We start from the raw sequence: 20,710 nt of genomic DNA on the forward strand, positions 1-20,710 counted from the left end.
ATTTTCCCTAGTCTTCCTTTTATCACCGACCTACCTATAGAAGCTTTTCTTGTTGCCCTTGACATCCCTGGCCAGATTTAATTCTTTCAGGGCTTTAGCTTTCCTAACCTGATCCCTGGCTGCTCAGCAAATTCTTTGTATTCCTCTCAGGCTACCTGTCCTTGCTTCCACCCTCTGCAGGCTTCCTTTTTGTTTGAGTTTGTCCAGGAGCTCCTTGTTCATCCACACAGGCCTCCTGGTGTTTTTGCCTGACTTCCTCTTTGTTGGGATGCATCGCTCCTGAGCCTGGAGGAGGTGATCCTTGAATATTAACCAGCTTTCTTGGGCCCCTCTTCCCTCCAGGGCTGTATCCCATGGTACTCTCCCAAGGAGATCCCTGCAGGGGCCAAAGTCTGCTCTCCTGAAATCCAGGATAGCCAGCTTGCTGTCCACCCTTCTCACTGCCCTAAGGGTCTTGAACTCCACCACTTCAGAGTCACTGCAGCCAAGGCTGCCCTTGAGCTTCACTGATGACAGTAACCATTCCAAAAAAAAGTGTTAGATACCCCCTGTGTCTCAAGAAAAGATAATCCCCAAACTGAGAACAGTTTAGCAATCATTAGGTTTAACTAGAAGATAATAGAGACACACAGCACCATACTTAAGAGCAAAGAGGGGTGTTTTCTTTTAGTATAGATATTTCATTTGTCTCAGATATAAGATTAATCTTCACTTATGGGAATAAGAAAGCAATGACAGTGAAAACTCCCTTATCATCTATATATACTTCCTTTATTGCTCAAAGGCTAGCGTTTCAAAAAATACAGTCTATTCTATTCTCATGAAAAGGGTGTCTGAGTAGGGATTAGGCAGATGCAAGCTAGACAAAGAGCAGAATCATACATATATCATAATTATACAGTATTAAAAACCCAATAACCCATGTTGATGGGTTACTGCAGACACTTCAGAAGAAGTATAATGACTTCCCCTAAAAAGGCAGGTCTGATGAGACTGCTATTTTGCTCTCAGCCATCAGTCAAATTTGCTGTTAAGATGACAGCGTATGCTAACAAAAGGGTATTATTAAAGAAGAGAAAAAAGACCTTTTCCCATAAATGTATATATTTTCCTCAAAGCCCTGTTAGTTTAGCTGGGGGGCAGGGGAAAGGGGGAAGTTTCACTGCTGGTCTGAGTAAAGTTGACCTTGCCTTTCTTTTGAAAAGTTAGAATTCAAGATTTCAGCAGTGTCAAGTTTGCTATAATCCTAAGCATGCTATGTTTAATATTAACATGAAATCAACCATATGCCTTAAAATGTAGTATCTTTAGTTGCATTTTCAATTTCTTAATGTATGCCCTTGCATTAGAACCAATAAAGACCTGTGCAATACTATAATATTGTCATGTATTTCAAAGCAATGTTCAGTTGCATGAAGAACTGAAGCACGTCTACAACGCTTAACCTGAAATAATCTTTTGGAACAGGGAAAGTCCTTATTGATATCTTGGGTAAATTCTTTGCAAAACTTGACTGAAATGTCCTGGTAATTCCATCCTTGAAAAAGCAATGATGGAGTCTACTTATCCCCCAAACCACAGCTTTTTTTTGCCTTTTTTAGTGGTATTTAAACCAGCTAGTACCACAACTTAATGTCATGACTATTAATGATGTTTTCGTTCAAAGGACCATCTAAATTTTGTACTGTAACTTTCTCTACACAGACTGAACAAGAAGAAAGCATTGAATGTTCTTGAATTAAAACACTACATTCAACAAGATAATTTAATTAGACTCCAGTAGAAGGCTATCTGAACACAGTCCTTTGAGACATTGTCCATTTGCAGCTGAAGACAGCATCCATAGCATACAGCTGAACATAACGGTGGCCAGATTTTGTATATCAAGTCATTATCTTGTTTCAGGTAAAAAGGATGCTTACGAAAATAATGCAAGAAACATGTCAAGGACTGACACTTCTATCATTGGCATGTTCTTCTACCTTTCTGCACTTGAGACTAAGAGACCTTCTAGCCCAGAAACTGCCTCTGGACCACCTCCACCTGATGGCTACCAGTGAACTCAAAATCCATCAGAGTACTCTGCTTTGAGGTCCTTTATATATATACCTGCTACAACATCCTGTGTCAATGAGTTTGACAGCTTAATTACTTCATAATTTGTTTTATTTTATTGCTGACTGATAATTTCACTGTTATCACACAATGAGAAAAGGTGAATAATGAGCCCATCTTCACCTTTTTTCATGCCACTCAATGTCACTGACTTCTGTCACATTACCTTTTAGCACCTCTTTTAGAAGCTGAAGAGCTGTAACCTGTTTGATTACCTGTTGAAGAAGCTATAGCATCTCCTTGACATGTTTTCTGCCTTCCCCTGAATTTTTTAGAACCTTGTATCTTTGAGATAGAGTAACTGCCTATGGTATTTAAAATTAACAGAAACATATCATTTTTTTCCATTTTTTTTTATATTGCCCTTGGTTCCTATTCTACTAGTTCATAATACTCCATTCACTTTTCTGATCATCACTGAGTTGTGAACTCATATTTTCAGAAAGTTATAGTCAATAATTCCATTACTCTTCTTTGAGGATCCAACAGTATTCAAAAACAAATGACTGAGGGCAAGGGCTAAAGCAAAGATCCTTTGAGAAGTTACTTAGCTGAGAATGGAAGTTACATGCCCAGGAAATAATGCTGCTGTTTCAGTACCAACTACCTTGATTAATTCACTATTATTCAGCTAAAGCACTCTCCTTCCTACCAACTTTATTCTTCAAATAATTTATGAGTTCATTGAACAGCATATGTTCCAGTATCTATTATCCCAACACCTCACTGGTATTCTGTCTCATCTAGGGTAAAAAATAACCATTTATTCCCACTCTCTCTTCCCAGGTTTTTAAGTAACTATTTGCCTTTGAGAGAATCTTCCGTCCTACAACTCAGGCTCTTTGAGAGTTTTTGGTAATAAATATTTTAAAAACTTTGAGAAAATTCATTGATAGTTCTCTTGCATGTGTTCTTTATTTATGTCAGGAGATAAAATCCAAACAATTATCTCCTACGACACTACTCCAGAACTGTTTACGTCATGTCATATATGTCAACAAATAGGTGGGTATGCTGAAGCTTTTGACAAATAGATTAGGAATATACGTAACTGCCCTTTCATTGCTAGCAAAGGAGACCTCAATCAGATTTGGTACAAGCAACTTGGAAAGCAGACTCCTTTAAATTTTAAAGCAGCTCTTTAAAAGCATACACTCATTATAGGTATGTGATAGAAGAGGAAGAAAACAACAGCAAGAATCAAAAACACCCTCCGTAGAATAGAACTTTAAACAGAGAAAGTGGAAGCAATAGATGACAACATGACAAAGGGCTACTGTACGGAATTTGTGTCTCCAAATACTGCCTTGTTAGAATGAACTGATCCTCCAAAGTGATCAAACCCCAATGCAGAAAAAAAATGCACAAAGTCCAGAACACCAAAAGATCTGAATTTTCACAGTCAATAGAGGACCAGGTAGGAGCTGCTGGGATTCAAGAGGTTTTCAGAGTGTCTCCTGCTTTTTTTATTTTAAACATCCATTTTTTCCTGTCTATTATAGAATAACTGGAACAAAGATGCTCATCATCCTTCCTGCTGATGCTGGTGACAATGTAAAGCAGAAAGTGAGCTTCATAAAACCAACAAATGATTCATAAATATGTATGACGTAGTTCTGCTCTGTCAGAAGTGGAGCCTCCCTTACAACAAGTATTTTTCACTTAAAAACATATCATTTATTAAAAACATAAAACAGTCTTGACAGAAAAGAAAAGAATCCTCCCTCTCCTGCAGAATGTCAGAATTGCTCTTCATAGCTCTTCAACTGTTTAGGGAACTGGGTGCTGAAGCCAAAGCATCAAGTGCTGTGCTAAAACCATATATATATATTTTTACGATTGCAATGATATCTATGATATCACTATGAAGTGATCCATATAGCTTGCACCATTCTTCCAGGTAAGAACAGAAATTATATTATTTCTCACCTTTCTTTCTCCAAACTAAGGCTTTACTGTAGGCTATCCTTTCCCTAAAGCAAAACTGTGAAAACGTGCAAAGTAAGTAAATCATTTTTTGCTCAGGACAAACTGCTAAAGAAATCTACCTATCTTTTCTTTTAGAAAAATCTTCAAGTGTATTTTGAACATATTAATACTTTTTTCAAAACAACAAATTCAAATGATCTATGGTCTTTCTTTATAACACTTCTTGGGATGGAGGAAAACTTCCATAATTTCCTTTAGTTCATTCCACTTGCAAACATACAAATATCTGCTCCTTTGAAAAGCTGTTGTATGCTCAACAACAAAATTGGTTTCATGTTTTTCTAGCCTTTTCAATTAAAGTTTTTCTTCAAAATTTTAGAATCTCCTTTTTAAAGAATCAGCCCGACTGCAGACATCTAGCTCTAAATATTTCCAGACTGGCTGATCCCCAATTCCTTCTATGGATGGAGTACCCAATATATAGAATCATAGAATCATTTAGGTTGGAAAAGAACTTTAAGATCATATGTGACAAAATATAATTTTTCCACTTTGGCAAAAACAGTAGGAGGAAATAAAATCCTGTGAGGAAAAAAACCCTAACCAAAATAAGGTAGTTTCAAAGGAGACATGATTATAAAACAAAAAAACCCACAAAACACAACAACAACAACAAACCCCAAACAAACAAACAAACAAACCCCCAAACAAACTCAAAATCCTGTTAAATTCATCTGTAAGAGTTTGAGAAACCCGGCAAGCTAACTGATAAAAAGTTAATTTCTCTGGTGATATAACATATCCAAAACATCATGTTTTCTTGACAAAGGAGACCCAGTTCCCCTTGCTTTTTGGTTTACATAGTACACAGTACTATCAAGAGTTGTCAGTTCTCATCAGCAATTCCTGAAGTTGATGCATTTTGGACTTCCTGAAACTCAAAATACTGCAACGAAGCAACTGCTTCTCTGAACGCCATTGATCTTAATTCAGACAAAGTCCAACCTATGCAGTAAGCATCCATATTTTCACTGACTGGGAAAAGTGAAGAAGCATACTGTCATGAGTTTGGTTAACCTGCCAGAAAAGGGAAGCCCTGATGTCTGAAGGAATAATCACTCAATGCTCAAGCAGCTGCCATCTGAGTGAATTTACTATAAAATGTTAGTTGGAGAATATGAAGCACCAGGAATATGTATGCTATCATACAGTACACATACCAGACACTATCATATATACCATACATACATAGATAAGTAATTCCCCAACCATAATGTTTTTTCCCCACCAATGCCCACTGGTTTCAGGCAGCTACAATGAATCTGGTGGAATCACAATATGGGTGTCTACAATTGCCTCAAAGAATTTTATAGACTGATAGGAACAGAAAAGCATTCTTCACACTGACAAGACCATGAAGGTTGTTCAGTTAGACTTGTCTTGCACTGACCAAAGCAACTGAAGAACTTCCTGGGATGACCTTGTATTAGTCAGCCATTGAACTAAGGGAAGAAGGAGATCCCATTGTCTGCAAGGCTTACTGAACTCATCACATGCCTGAAAAGATCCTGAGAAGACCTCTTGACTTCATTCTAGGTCCATGAAGAACACAGGTTATCCAATGATAAATGTCCCAAGAGAAGTAGTAATATGACCTTGCACTTCAGACAAAAAGGCGGCTCTGGCCAGTGCCAAGACACAGTAAATGGTTTTCTAAAAACAACCTTCTTTCTAAAGAATAGAAGGCTTCAGAACCCAGTGTCAGCTCAAATAACAAGGAGGAGGCAGCAGGCCATCTCTGGACTTCCACAATGGCTGCCACCATACTCTTTTCAAGACTGGTTGCAACCTTCTTTTTAAATTATTTTGGGGAGTTTGTTTTTGAGAGTGGAGTGGGAGATTCCAGAAAAAATTATTTAATCAGCCAGATCTTTCCATTTTGATTCTCTTTTCCTGGTGTTTGATTCAAATACTTGCAGGTTTTGAAATCAACACCAGGAAAACACCAAGCACTTTTTATTTATGTGCATGAGCACCTCTGTGAAAAATAAATATACAAAATACAAGCATCTTCAAGTCTCCTAGCAAAAGTCTTCACGCAAAACTTCATAGCCTGAAGAAGTGTTGTGTCTAAAGAAATCAAGCCAGGGAAACAGTATTACGCTATGATTTTTCACGTATTACATTTTTCACAAGTAATGTTGCAAATTAGTTTAGAATTCATCACTAAGACTTTATTTGGGGAAAACTGACAGATAGTTATGTAAAGAATTCCCTTGTTTCTGAAATTAAATAAATTGTTGGGTCTAGCATAAACTTATATATATGCTATTTTGTCTTTTTTTAATTAATGCATGTTTTTGTTTTGTACACATTGTACAAATTCTTGAATCTTGAAACTTTTTCCTCAAAACTCCTATTCTAAAATCTACCTACTTTGCTACAACACAGAGAAACATGTTTTTACCAGTAATTTTTAATGATAATAAAGAGCAATGGTGTTTACTATACAAAATCCAAGTTCCATAGATCAACTCTTAGAAAACAAACAGCAGCTGTCTGACCAGGTTTATACAGACATGGTATTATGAAGTTTTCAGAATTGTTTATCTTAAATGTTCATCGTCATAAGTAGTGAATGCTTAATGCACAACCACAAGTAATCAATTTATTTGGGTATTTTTGTATGATTTACATATGTTGCAGTTTCCAAAACTAATTCTTCAATTTCAGAGGCTGATGCCTGTTATGTGACTTAAATCAACAGCAATACTGACAAACCCATTAATTTGGAACATCATGGTGAGTCTCTCCGCTGAAGTGGAAAAAAAATAATTAGAAGTTCAGTATCACTCTGTTCAATCTAAACCTCCACATATTAGCAGAAAGCAGGTAAATTTAACATCAAATTTAACATAATGACAATTTGTTAAGAGACTGCAGATTACTAAGATTTTCAGGGACATACACCCCTAACAGAGAATCAGTGTTTTTCTTCTAAAGCTTTCATAAATGCATACAAATGTTGACCTTGCATGACCTTTAGAAATTATCTAAAACATAGTAGTTAATCGAACAGCTCAATAATTTGACATATTATTCCCCATTATTTGCTGGCTAAAGTCAGAAACTAAAAAGTAAAACTAGCACTTATTTAACCTTGGTAATTTTCATAAGGTTCGTGGACAGCATTTTAATTACAAATAGTATACATGATTATGATTGCAAGGTACACTGCCCAGGAGTATTTTGACCTGACATTCAGAAAAAGGTATTTGGTTGCTCAGTGAAAACTATTGTATTAAAAAGAATTTATAAACTAGAAGCCTCAAGAGCACTTTCTTTCCTTGAAAGCTGTGATGTTTTATAACAAAACCTTCATAACAGACATACATACTACTCCTGCTTTGGGCTTTATAATAGTTGACAAGAGACAATAATACCCATATTTACACACTCATATAGTACCTGTGGACTGAAACCCATTGCATTAGTTTTATTTTAAATACAGGTTTCAATACCATATTCAGAGAATCATTATTACCAATTCATTGAAAAACTGGAAGACTTTAAGAGGAGCTTCTCCAGTCTGTCCTGATAGATAATACTTATCACTTTATTAATAACCGAAATGAGAGAGTATACTTGTTAAATCTGAGCATGACATTAGCTCAAGGAGAGCTAGAAGCCAGAGCTAGAAGTCCTGGTATACAGGACTAAAATTCAGAACAATCATGCTAAACTGAAGACACGATCTAGGAGAAAATTAAGATGCAATTCAAGAAGGTAAATAGTCTAGCTAAGAATAATCAACTGAGAAAATACAGGATGAGGACAAATAATATGTAGCTATTCTTCAAAATGGTATCTTGGTGGTTAGAGTTACCAAGAGCTAAAAGTGATCAGCAATAGGATATTCTTGCATAAAAGACAACACGCTGCCTTGAAGAGTAAACTAATCTTTACACTTTACTTGTTGGTATGGCTACAGCTTTGCTTTATTTTTTTTTTTTATAGAGGGTACTCTACCTAAGGAATACAGAAGAACTGAAAGGAATTCAGCAGAAAATATGAACTACCAGAGGTCTAGAAAAGGCGACATAAAAGGTAAAATTAAATAATTAGGAGTCTTTCAGTTGACAAGAGACTGAGTGGAGATGTAACAGAAGACAGGCAAAAACAGCCAGAATGGGCATGCAAAGTGAAAGCTCACTGTGCTCATTCTGCAGGAATACTACTTGTTTGTGGCCACCAGAAGGAATGCTTTCCCAAAAGCTAGCCCTCACCTTCTACAGATTTATAGTATGTACTCCTCAGCACCTGGATGTTGAACTTGTAACTAAGATGGAATTTTCTTTAGTCAGCATTCCATTTTGTATTAGTCTCTTGCTTCTACAGAAACATTACACTCAGTTAACAAGTTTCACCATGATTTTACCTAGTCCAACCACACTGGACACGTTTAACAATGAAGTAAGAAATTTTCTGTCATGGTTCAAGAGAAGTCTTCAAGAGAAGGCTTTAAAGTATAGCAGTACAAGGTTTGCAAACAGAACTACAAGAAAAATGCTGTATATGCAACCATAGCTTTCAGGTAAAAGCAAATACCTCAACTGTTTCTCCAGGTATATCTTTACCCCAAATCTTCGAGGTGTGCATTATCTTCAAAAGCTGGTAACTTAGTTTTTACAGCAAAAGTTCATGTCCAAAAAAACCCCATTTCCTAAATGACTTCTCTTGTTTTTTTCTTTTACAAATTTCCCACATTCCCGTACCTTAATGGCATTTTATATGCCTCCATTGCTTCACCCGGCCACTTTCATTGCTTAAGATTTCACATGCTGTAAAAGAACATTTGTTTGACACACAGTTACATTTAAGCTCCTGACTTCTAACACCAGCTCAGCTTAGCTACATAAATTTGGACATGTTATCAGAACAGAAAGCTTATTAGCAAACAAAGCATTTTGCTTCAGTATGTTATAAAAAGGCAAAATTCCATACTCCACCTCTGTGTAGCTGAAGCGCTGCTGCATCAACAGTACTTTTGTGAGTTTAACTGAGATGCCAGTATGAAGAAAATTAACTGAAATACCTCTTTGCAGAACTGAGCACTAAATCCATAGGCATCCAAATACTAAACCTGCACTCAAAGTCTTAAAATAGACCCTACATCACTACATTCATTACCTCTTAGTTATATCCTAGCAGTCATCTTGCAAGCAATATATTCACTTTCACAAAAACCACGTTGAAAAGTTAGTCAACGACAGTTTAGAATGACACCTTCTTTTAATGAACCACACATGCTTGCTCCTATGCAAACCAAGTTTTAACTGTCATGCTATCAAGAAAAAGTTTAGCTCCCTAGTCATATCTATCTTTTTAAGGAAGTAAGAACTCCAGAACATTTTATAATAGAAAAATGTTTTGTATGTTTAATAAAATCTGCCACTTGCATTAAAGCCCAGTGAGATGTTAAACTTGAAGCTGACAATGAAAAAAAAACAACCCACAAACCAAACCACAACCAAAGAACAAAACACACAAAAGTGGGAAGCATTTCAAGTTTTATACATGCCTATACTTCTCTGTCCTTGGCCCTCTCTCAGCTTAATGCAATATAAAAGTCCATTAATAAAAAACTGAGCATACATAAAGCAGTCTCAAAGCTTCATTGGGTCATTAACAGTGATAGACCTTCTTAGGGAATATAACTGTGTTTATTAAGAAAAGTCCCAGTCTGAAAATCACCTTAAGTACAGTGCCTTATCAATGTCCAATGAACAATCATAGGCATTACCCGCAGTGACAAATGTATGTTGCTCAATCTAGTCTGCACTTGAATGCTCCCCTAAATCTGGTTCCAAATCTATTATATTAAAAAAAAAAAAACAAACAAAAAACCCAAAACCAAACAAACAGGAAAAAACAAACAAACAAACAAAAAGCTATACATACTTTTCTGATCTAATGACATTAAGCTTGTTGCATTTAAGTTTTTCCTTTGGCTTTTGCAACAAATTTTGTGGGATTACCTTGGTACTTGAAAATTTGGAAGTAAAACGGCACTGCAACTGGTAATTCTCAAGGTAGGTTATCTCTGATTTAACAAAGGGAGTTAGTGCAGAACATTCCCTATAAGGGGGACTTCACCTTATTTGAAATTACTTAAATCTTTTCACTCTCAAGGCAGTTTGCAATGTACACTTCTTTGTTCGGGCTGGTAAGAAGGAGGCTTTTGAAGGTAGAGGATTTTTGTTTTTCTTTAAGGTGGTTCAATGTTGGTTTTCACTTTGTAGGAAAGGTACTTAGAACCTCTATGGTGCACCCCGTTCACTTTTTATTCCTTAAATGATTTTAGAATAACTAAGCAAAAAATAGAAATCTGACTTACTGTCCTTTATATAAGCTATGAGCAAAGGGTGATGAAAATAATCGTGAAGCATTTAAAGTGGGATTTAATCTCCAATAGTGTTAACGATAATCCACATATCTTATTAGAAGTTTATACTTAATCCACAAATTTCAGTGAAAAAGCCCCAGCAAAGCGTGATTCAAAAAGAAAAGCAGTGAGTTTACAGTTATGTCATACAACACAACAAACACACTGAAGTCTCAGGTATACTGCTATGCATTTCTTTCTGGTAGGATTTTGTTGTTTGTTTTCTTTTCCTAAACATATCTAAGCTGACACAAGTAGGTAAGCCAATTTCACAGAAGACTAAAATGTGGCCATTAAAGACGCCGACATTATACCTCTACGGATACTTAATCCTACCTCTCCGTGACAAATGGAAACTCAGCACGCAAGAGTGAAACAAGTTCGGTGAACTCCTGCCACGCGAAGGGAAGCTGCAGCACCCACTGCCCACCGGCAACAGCGTCCTATACCTCCCCAAAAAGGCAGCGCACACACACCCCCCCCTACCCCATTCCGCCCCCCGCGGCGATCCTCTCCCGCTCCTCTCTGCCCCTCACCCGCGCTGGAAACTTTCTGCCGGCCGCCGGCGCTGAGGCAAGGGGCAGGGGGGGGTCCCAGCGGCACGACCACCAGCCCAAACGCCACACTTCCCAGCCCGTCCCCGCCTCACCCCCGGCGGGAGAAGCACAGCCTCAGGGATCCCGCTGACTTTCGGGTCTCGCCGAGCGAACCGATGTGCAACCCTACACCGAGGACTGCCTCCTCTTGCCCTTCGCCCCTCGGCCAGCGGCGGGAGGATAACTTTTCAGATGACACTCGCACTTGAGGCGCGACGGGACGGGACGGGGGCGAAGGCGCTTACCTGATGTCCCCGCTCGGCTGCGGGGCAAGGCAGAGTCCCCGCCGTCCCCTTCATGCCCGAGGGGCTGGCGAACCCGCCCGGAGGCACGAGTCTTCATCCAGGTTCCTCCCCGCAGGCAGCGCCCTCCTTCCCTCGACCCGGCGGGGCGGCAGCCCCGGGCGCTGGGCGGGCGCAGCTCTGGCCAGCCTGGCCGGCGCGGCGGGGAGGGAGGAACCGGGGGAGGGAGGAGAAGAAGCCGAGCAGGGGGCGGGAAACGGGCTGCGCCCTCCCTTCCTCCTCCTTCCCTCCCTTCCCCTCACGCCGCCGCGCGGGCACGCAGCGGCCGGGGACAAGCTCGCTCTCCCGCGCCGCCGGCCGCCCTGAGGGAACGGCCTCGCGGCTGAGGGGGCGCGGGCGTCCCGCCGCAACCTCCCGCCTTCCCCGCGGCAACAGGCGCCCGGCGCGGCCCCAGCGCCGCGGTTCTGACAGGGCCCGGCCCTGGGAGATAGAGGGGGCTCGCTCCGACCGCCGCTGCGCCACCGCCCCCATCGCTACTCGCAGCCCGGTCTCCCCGTCTTCGGCGGGCGGCGGGTCCCTGGAGCCCGTCGCCGCCAGCAGGGAGGGGAGAGGAGGGGAGGGCAGGGCAGGGAGCAGCCGGCGCCTCTGGAGGGCGCCCTGGTCCCGCTTGGTGCGGGGCCAGAGTGCGACTGCGCGGGGGCCAACGGCCGGGCGGGCCTGGACCCGCTGCCGCCGCCTCGGGCTGTGGCGGGGCGTGAATTGGGGGTGGTGGCGGGGCAGGGGACGTTCGGGGTCGGTCCGTGAGGTACGAGTTTGGGAGCGGTTTTTCTGGAAGGCCCTGAGATGTGCGGTAGGAGCCAGGGGAGGACAGAAGTTGAGGAGGGGGCGAAAGAAGCAGGGGGCGGGTGGCAGAGGAGATTGGGGGAGTGTGGGGTTGGGAGGTTTGGGAGAAGAAAAAGAGATCTGGGAGGTAGGGAGGGAAATTGCCCACGACGGAGGAGAAGAATGACTTACAGGTTGGGAAGGTAAATGATAAATTAATTTTTTTGACAGATTTTACAACGAGTGTGTTCAGAAAGGCAGAGAGGAGTGAATACCAGTGGAACCACTGAAAAGGAGTAGGAGAAAGTGGTCAGGCAACAAAGGAGAAAATATTCTGTAAATGGACAAGGGAGGGGTTTAGAAGGTGAAGAGAATAACAAGAGAAGGGGTTTGGGGAAGCCAGAATTTTATGGGGCTTGGGAGAAAATGCACGTGAAACTGAAGATGATGGGTATGGGGGAGAAGTTTGGCCGCCTTATGGAGGTTAGAAAATGAGCCATTGAGGAAGGGATTTTGATTTAAAGGAGATTTTAATTAGGGGAAATACACATGAGTGAAAGCATTGGAAAAGTAGGAAATAAGGGAGGCACTGCAGGAACTGTTGGACAAGAAGGGACTTGAAGATCAAAAGAACAAGTCAAAGCTTGAAAGAGCTAGCAAATCTGAGCAGAACACATGGGAGTATTTGGTTGAAAGGAGTGGGAGTATTGGTTGTATACAGAATAGAAATTACACTGTCCATAAACTTTTTCTGTAAGAATTTGGCAGTGTGTCTTGCCATTTTCCAGCAAATCATCCCATCCCACATGGGTAGTGGAGAGTTGGATTTCAGCTCTCCAAACTGAACTCACCTTTACAACTAGCATAGCAAAGTGGATCCTAAACATCCAGGAGTAGAAGTGAAGACAGTATTGCCTACAGACTTGATGTCATCCTAGCCCTTGGAGAACTGAATTGAGTTTTAACTTTTAGCCAACCCAATCTGAAGCATGTATGGGCATGTAGATTCATTGCTTTTAATGTTTGCTGATGGGAAGGGGAGTTCATGCTGCTGAACTGAACTGCTGATGGCAGTTCATGAATGGCTACTGTCCCTCAAGTGGAAAATGACTGACATATGAGATGGAATACACATTGGGATACCTGAAACTGGAGCAGGAATTACTGGGTTTACACTGAAGTGAGTCATTGAAGTATTTACTGCAGCAATGGGAGGAGGAAATGCTGAATATCACATTCATCTCTTCATTGAGATTATCATTTATGTGTGGAATAACCCCTTCCTCTGTTGACTTCCTGCAACTTTTTGTCATGACCTACAATACTTTAAAGTGTTTCTCTTTCTTAGTCAGTGTCTCATTGCAGTCTCTTCCAACCCCTTGTATCTCAGCTATTCTGGGACAACTGTAGTGAACTGTAGTGTGTCTGGTACAAAACTTGTGTTGTATGAGTGATTTACAATAATCAAAGTATTGTAAGCACAGACTAGCCAGGGTATGGACTGGATTAAAAAAAAAAAAAAAAAAAAAGAACAGCTAGCCTGCTTTAGTATAGGACTGTGTAATCCATATCTTTCCCTTTGGTTTTCTGTCTTCATTATTCTTCCTGCCCTCTATTATGCAGAATCCTACCACTGTACCAATGTCTAAAAATAAATTTGAATGTTTTGTATGTTGTTACCAGAGATCTAGAGGCTGATACATTAGTAGCCATCTCATGCATAAAAATGGCGTGCCAGTCTGGACTTCCAGGTGCTGTTGTAGTATTGGTGAAAATAATGGTTAATAAATGTTTAGCTGTTTGGTCACAGGAGTTGGAAGGTCCCTGGGAGTTAACCTGTGGAGCTGCTGCTCAGGACTGGTGAAAATTCTGTGCATATGAAAGAGGGAGAGATCAGCATTTTCAAGTTATTTCTGAGCTTCATTGTCCCTGGTTTTTTGGTGGTCATTATGAAGGTCTGTAGCTAATAATGAAATCTTTTGTGAAAGGCCCCACTCAGAGATGCTGTTTGCTACCAGTTTGTATTGTGTGTAACAAATCTCTTTTGTTCCTTTGAACTCCTGCGTGTCTGAATTTGAGATAATGTACTGCAAATTATTTTCCTGTATACAGTAGCAAGTTAAATCAAAATCAGTGGAAAGTTCAGTCATTTTCTTGAAGTATGTGCTTGCTAACATACCATAATATACATGAATTTGTACATCCAAAGTATTATTTTAAAAATTATTGGTGTAAGTAAAATGCTCACAATATGTTTTAATCACTGAGACAGCAGTAGAATTTGATATGTTGATCACCTAGACTCAAAGGTAGTAATAACTTGTGCATAAGAATCTGTTCCATAGAAAATTAAATATCATATTATTGATAGCAACTGTAAAATCCCTGAAGAAAACTCATTTATTTTGAGTGATTCTGTATTCACTTGTTTTTGAAGACAGATTGCTTGTACAATGGAATAAGCAATGAGTGAGGTATGAATTTAAAGACATTTGGTTTTGTAATGCACTGGCTAACAAGTTGATCAGTTAGGTTTTGTGGCATCATGGAAACAGTTGAGTTCACCTCCTTCCTCACCTGTCCCCATACCCCATCCAGCTCTCATTGGCCATGTTGCTTATGTCTGGTTTTGGATTCCTACTTAGCTGTAACAGAAGGTAAATGACTTTCACAATAAAGAAACTCAAGGTTGGAGGTGGGAATAGCTCATACTGGCAGCATGGATCCACCTTGACTCAGCTGGCTCATAGCAGCTTATTCATCGTTCTCCAAAGATGCAGCCTTTGGGTTATTATATGACTTTTCACTGTGCTGTCATGTGCCATGCTGCCATTAAGCTGCCAATATAGCCCCACCCTTCAAAAATATGTATACTGGACTGTGAAATAGCCATGTTGTTTCTGGGAAATCTTTCTGGCTCATGCTATGTATCCAATACAGTTGTCTGAGCGCTAAAAAAAAAAAAAAAAAAGCTGAGTTCTTAATGTTTTGAGCGACTATGAGTGATCAGCTTCCTTCTGAGAAGAAATCTTAGGTGGTTTTATGAGGCCATGTCCCTGGACACTATCCAAACTGTGTTAAGTTCAAGGTCAAAAAATTCAAGGTGGTCTACCTCAGGACTAAATTATGCAACAACTCTTCTGAGGCTATGTATCATCACCCGCTGCTTCTGTGAGGACCTATACAAAATATAAAGCAGTTGCCTTCTAGCACGCCCTTGGCAGCATATTATCCCCTTCAAGAAACACAGAGCTTTCTCTGAGCTCCATGGGTTATGTATCAGTAATAGCTCCCCTCTTGAAATGTGAGGATGGGATGACAAGGTGTTTCTTCACATTCAGATGCAGTGTCTGTGAAAAGGACCCAGCCTAGGTATGAGCTCCAGAAGAGTGAAGCCCTTGGGCAACCTTTAGAAGTACACTGTACTTCTTAGAACCCTGAACTCCTGAGGCATGTAAAAATTCAGACATACTCTTCTTCAGTTTTTCTGTTGCCCATTATATTCCTCATGCAGCATCTGGAATCCATGATTGTCTCTCAAAGTTGTTTAAGCTCTTTATATAGCCTACAAAAAGCTAAGTGCATCACTTGAGCGTTCTCAGAACGTTTTTGGACATTCCTGTCTACCCCTATTAATGCTCCGGGAGCTTAGGCAATAATTTGAGGAGTCACATGTAGGTAGCTGAGGTTGCAGCTTTTTCTGGCACCTTCTCCACTGAGGGGCCCCAGTGTGTAGGTACTGGTTCGGTCCTAGGCTCCTTTCAGTGCAAACCTACTAAGTCCAACCAAGAGGAAACCCAGACAGGGTAGTTACCTTGGTGTTCATTCACGGCAGGCACTATGGATGAGGACCATTCCAAATTTCATTCCCTCTGTCGAGGACAGTTCTTCCAAATTACCCTTCAGACTTTGCATGCCTTCCTTGCTCCCCTTTTTTCCTTCATTCCTCTTACTTTTTTTTCCCTCTTATTTTTGAATGTACACTTTCAAAGATTTCCTGCTTCAATGGAATTTTACTGTAATTAATTCAGACTACATATTTTGCTTGTCTTTTTATACCTTTTGAATCTGACCAGTATGAATGCACTGTTGGCAGAGTGTACACAGTTCTCATTCCCTCATTCCTTCCAGTTCTGTACCAGTTTATGTTGTATTAGTTTCTTTTCAGTTGCTATTTTGTCTTTTTTTTTTTTTTCCTCTCTCTCTTTGTGGAGAAAGGGGTAAACTAATTGGATTTTAAATGCCATATTGCAGCTCTAAATAAGGAATTATTCATTAGAAATAACCTTTTATTATGACACATCCTGTTACAGTAGGGCACACATTGACCATAAGTTTTGGGGTTTTTTTCCTATGTTTTTTTTAATTCTATCTGCTTAAACAAAACCAGTTATACAATATAGTTGGATAAGTGTTTTGGTAGTGTCATGGTAAACGTGGTTCAGAAGCATGAAAGTGTTATTGTAAAGCAATTGTAGAAGGGTAACAATTGCTTGAAAAAGTAATTGTTTCACAATGATATATGTTAAATAGTGTATTATATTTAAACTGGTTAAATACAACAACTAAGACTTACTTGTCTTTTTTTGAAAAATGGATTTACACCCTGAACTTATTAGAATCTTTATTTCTGTAGTTGTACAAAGAAGATAAATCTCTATTATAGGTATTCTAGCAGTGGTTGTAAACAAGCTCTTTAATGTCCTTCTGAAAACTGGGTTTACAATGTTGTTAACAAGGGGGCTTTTTTGTTTGGGTTTTTTTTTCTATCTAAATTGTACTCTGTACAATCTAAATTGCTATGGACATGCATGTAGCATAACAATTTTATTTTCAAGTCTTTACAGTTAGCCTAACAATGTCCTTCCAGGACACTATATAGGGAAATGTGAATTCCTTGGGGTCTTTATAGTGGTAATCAGTACTTTTGAAATTTCTTTTGCGCCATTATTCAAACTTTAGCAAGAATGTCATCTAGTCCTGAAGAGGAATAATTTTGTTTTGTTAACTCACTAATTCTTGTGTTATTCAGATGAATGCATGTCCACTGTATGTCTTTTAAATGTACCACGGAATGGGTAAAAGTAATGGTAATAATAAATCTACTGCTTCAGCTATGTTACTACATTGAAATGTTATTTTGCATCATTCTTTTACTGTGCAGTAGTTGTGCTGGAATTAGTTCTGCTATCATGTGTTATATCTGTCATAAAATTTTAAGTTTAATTTATATTGTTATGTTCATCTTTGTTTCACTTTCTACTTTTAAGAATATAGATAACACATGTCCCTGTAAGGAGCACAAGGAAAGTAAATAAAAATAAAGAAACCAAATACTGTTCTTTACAACAATCAATACAGAGACAAATTAATATATTGTAGTACTAGCACAAACATGTCGTGAATTCTACCCTATTTGTAGGCTCTCAGGAATATATGCAACTCACTTCAGCTGTTGTACTAATACATTCAGTTATATACATGGTTAAATATTTACAGAGTGGACCATTATTTTCTGTACAGTAATGCATAGAGAACTTCCTTGATAGTCCCTGAAGATAAAACCATTTAGAATAGTTCACGAGAATCGGTATAGGATTCATTACAAGTGCATCAGGTCTTGTGCTACAGTCTCACATGTGGCATAGTGATGTGCCATCTGTCCTGTGCCATTGTTTCTATCCTGACTAAAACAAGAAAAATTTGGAGTGTTATGAAATCCTCATATAATTTTCAGAATTGCTTATACCCAAACTTTCACCTTTTAATCTAGATGCTACACTGATATTTAGAGGTGTATTCTTCCATGAGAGGGAAGTGATGCAGTACACTCCAAATTTTCCCTTACGTGCTCATAGAAGAATTTCTACTGTATGTTCTTACAGAAGTTCAGAAAGATTCTGAAGATACATTCCTGTGTGACACATCACTTATGACTTGTAAGAAAATATACTAGCTTGTGAGAGCCCTTGCTCTTGTTTTTCTGCTGTTCGGAAAAAAAAAAAGATATATTTTCCCACTGAAAAAGAAGGGAGTTGTAGCAAATGGCAGCCAGAATAAAATACCTACTTTAGAATTGCAGCTACCTCTGCAAAATTAAAGTCCAGCTCCAGGAAAATACAAGAATTTTCAGTAACAGTAATTGAGATTAAATAGTCATGAAGAAAGCCACTATTAAATCACAGAATTCTTTAGCATATTTTCTCTGTTAAAAAAAAAAAGTATCTCAGCCTTTATTTTAATATTGAACATAAATATTTTTTTCTTAAACAAAAAACAGTTATGACATCGAGATGGACAACCAAATAGCCTTTGCTTCTGTGTAACTAGTGCAGGATATAAAGTTTCCTTGCAAAATATGAATTCATTTAGGAGAATGTAATAAAAAAGGTAAGAGTTGCTTATATAGGCATGAAGTGGGAAAAATGTTTCAGAACTCCTATAAGCCCCCACTATTCCCAATTCTGCTTCAATTTTTCAACCTTCAGTGCTATGAAAGGCATAAATGTAGTTCCTGATTAACTTGTTATTTCTAGGATTTGCATTTCCACTGCTGAGTCTGTGAGCACATTGGTTTCATTCTTTAAAACTGGTGAAGGAAAGACAGGTTAGATATTCTTCTGTGGGCAGTGTTTCTCAGCTCTCTGCTTAACCAATGTGTTATTTTGGGTTTCATTATGGGAATGCCATCTTTGATTGTACATTGTGTATGACTAGGTACCTAATGCATTGTGTTGGCTTTTTGTGGCGGGGTTTTGGTAGCAGGTGAGGGGCTACAGGGGTGGCTTCTGTGAGAAGTTGCTAGAAGCTCCCCCGGCTCCAAGTCAGACCCACCTCTGGCCAAGGCTGATCCCATCAGCGATGGTGGTACCACCTCTGTGATAAGGTATTTAAGAAGGGAAACCTGCAGCAGAGGAGAGGATTGGAATGTGAAAGGAACAGCTATGCAGACAGCAAGGTCAGTGAAGAAGGAGGGGGAGGAGGTGTGCCAGGGCAGGTTGATGCCCCTGCAGCCCGTGGAGGTGAGCGGGGGAGCAGATGCCCACCTGCAGCCCAGGGAGGAGCCCATGCCAAAGCAGGGGGATGCACCCAAAGGAGGCTGTGACTCCATGGGAAAGCCCATGCTGGAGCAGGCTCCTGGCAGGACCTGTGGAATGAGGAGCCCACACTGGAGCAGGTTTTCTGGCAGGACTTGTGACCCCGCGAGGGACCCACGCTGGAGCAGTCTGTTCCTGAAGGACTGCAGCCCACGGAGGGGACCCATGCTGGAGAAGTTTGTGAAGAACTGCAGCCCATGGGAAGGACTCGCATTGGAGAAGTTCATGGAGAACTGTCTCCTATGGGAGGGACCCCACGCTGGAGTAGGGGAAGAGTGAGGAGTCCTCCCCCTGAGGAGGAAGGAGCGGCAGAGACAAGGTGTGAGGAAATGACCCCAACCCCCATTTCCCATCCCCCTGCACTGCTTGGGGGGGGAGGAGGGAGAGAAAATTTGGAGTAGAGTTGAGCCTGGGAAGAAGAGATGGATAGGGGGAAGGTGTTTTAAGATTTGGTTTTACTTCTCATTATCCTACTCTGATTTGATTGTTAACAAATTAAATTGATTTTAGTTTTATTTTTTTCCCCAAGTTGAGTCTGGTTTGCCCATGACCATAATTGGTGAGTGATCTTTCCCTGTCCTGGTGTCAACCCACGAGCCTTTCATTGTATTTTCTCCTCCCCATCCCACAGGGGTAGAGGAGTGAGTAAGTGGCCTCACGGTGCTTTGTTGCCGCCTGGGCTTAAACCATGACATGCAGGTTCCTGTATTTTGTGCTGGGAGCTAGAGTCTCCACTAGCTGTGAGGATTAACTGAAATCCTATGCATTCTAGTGGGCATTAAGTATATGTATATCTGAAGCCGTATGCTTAAAATTGCCTTCATAGAACTGTAGAGTAGTTCAGATCAAAAAGGAGCTCTGGAGGTCATCTTAGTCTGTTCCCTGCTCAAAGCAGGTCTAATTAGGTCAGGTTGCTCCGGGCTGTGTCAAGCTGAGTCATGAACACCTCCAAGTCTGTAGACAACCTCTCTGGGCAACCTGTTCCAAGATTGGATAACCCTCAAGGTAATTTTTTTTCCCCTAATATCTAATCAGAATTTCCTGTGTTCCAGTCTGTGTCTGTTTCCTCTCCTACCCCAGCGCACCTCCAACAAGTGTCTGGCTCCATCTTTCCGGTATCTGCTGATCAATTCAACTTTATTGGCATAAACATATTATTGTATATATTCCTAAGGGATGGGGGAGCCAACTGTCCGTTTACTTCTGTAAGATACTGGGAGAAGCAGAGCCACCACTTTTCTTCTATGTCTTTAATAGAAGCACTTGGAGTGCTCTGTGCAGAGCTTCCATGTTGGGTCCTTTGGGATGTTGGATCTATTTCACTTCGGCTCAGGTGGGATCTTGGCACTGAGCTGTGGAAGCCAAGTTGTTCTGAGTACATGTAGGTGCAGAACTGTTGGTGACTGGAGAGTTTTACATCAAATCAGGAACCCCATAAGATGAGGTGCACCAAAGAGAAGATCT

General features: G+C 40.3%; 1 protein-coding gene across 2 annotated transcripts in view; it reads right to left on the reverse strand.

Annotated features, from left to right (window-relative positions):
- SGCG (sarcoglycan gamma) overlaps positions 1 to 11,533 on the reverse strand; it is a 162,662-nt gene extending 151,129 nt beyond the window's left edge. Inside the window, exon 1 of one of the 2 annotated variants that reach the window (XM_069808152.1) lies at positions 11,331 to 11,533. The gene's annotated coding sequence lies outside the window, so the exon portion shown is untranslated. The remainder of the gene's footprint in view (positions 1 to 11,330) is intronic. The other variant, XM_069808151.1, reaches the window with a different exon arrangement.
- Between the last annotated feature and the right edge of the window lie 9,177 nt (positions 11,534 to 20,710).

This window comes from Haliaeetus albicilla, chromosome 20, assembly GCF_947461875.1.
Source record: "Haliaeetus albicilla chromosome 20, bHalAlb1.1, whole genome shotgun sequence".
Lineage (NCBI taxonomy): Eukaryota > Metazoa > Chordata > Aves > Accipitriformes > Accipitridae > Haliaeetus > Haliaeetus albicilla.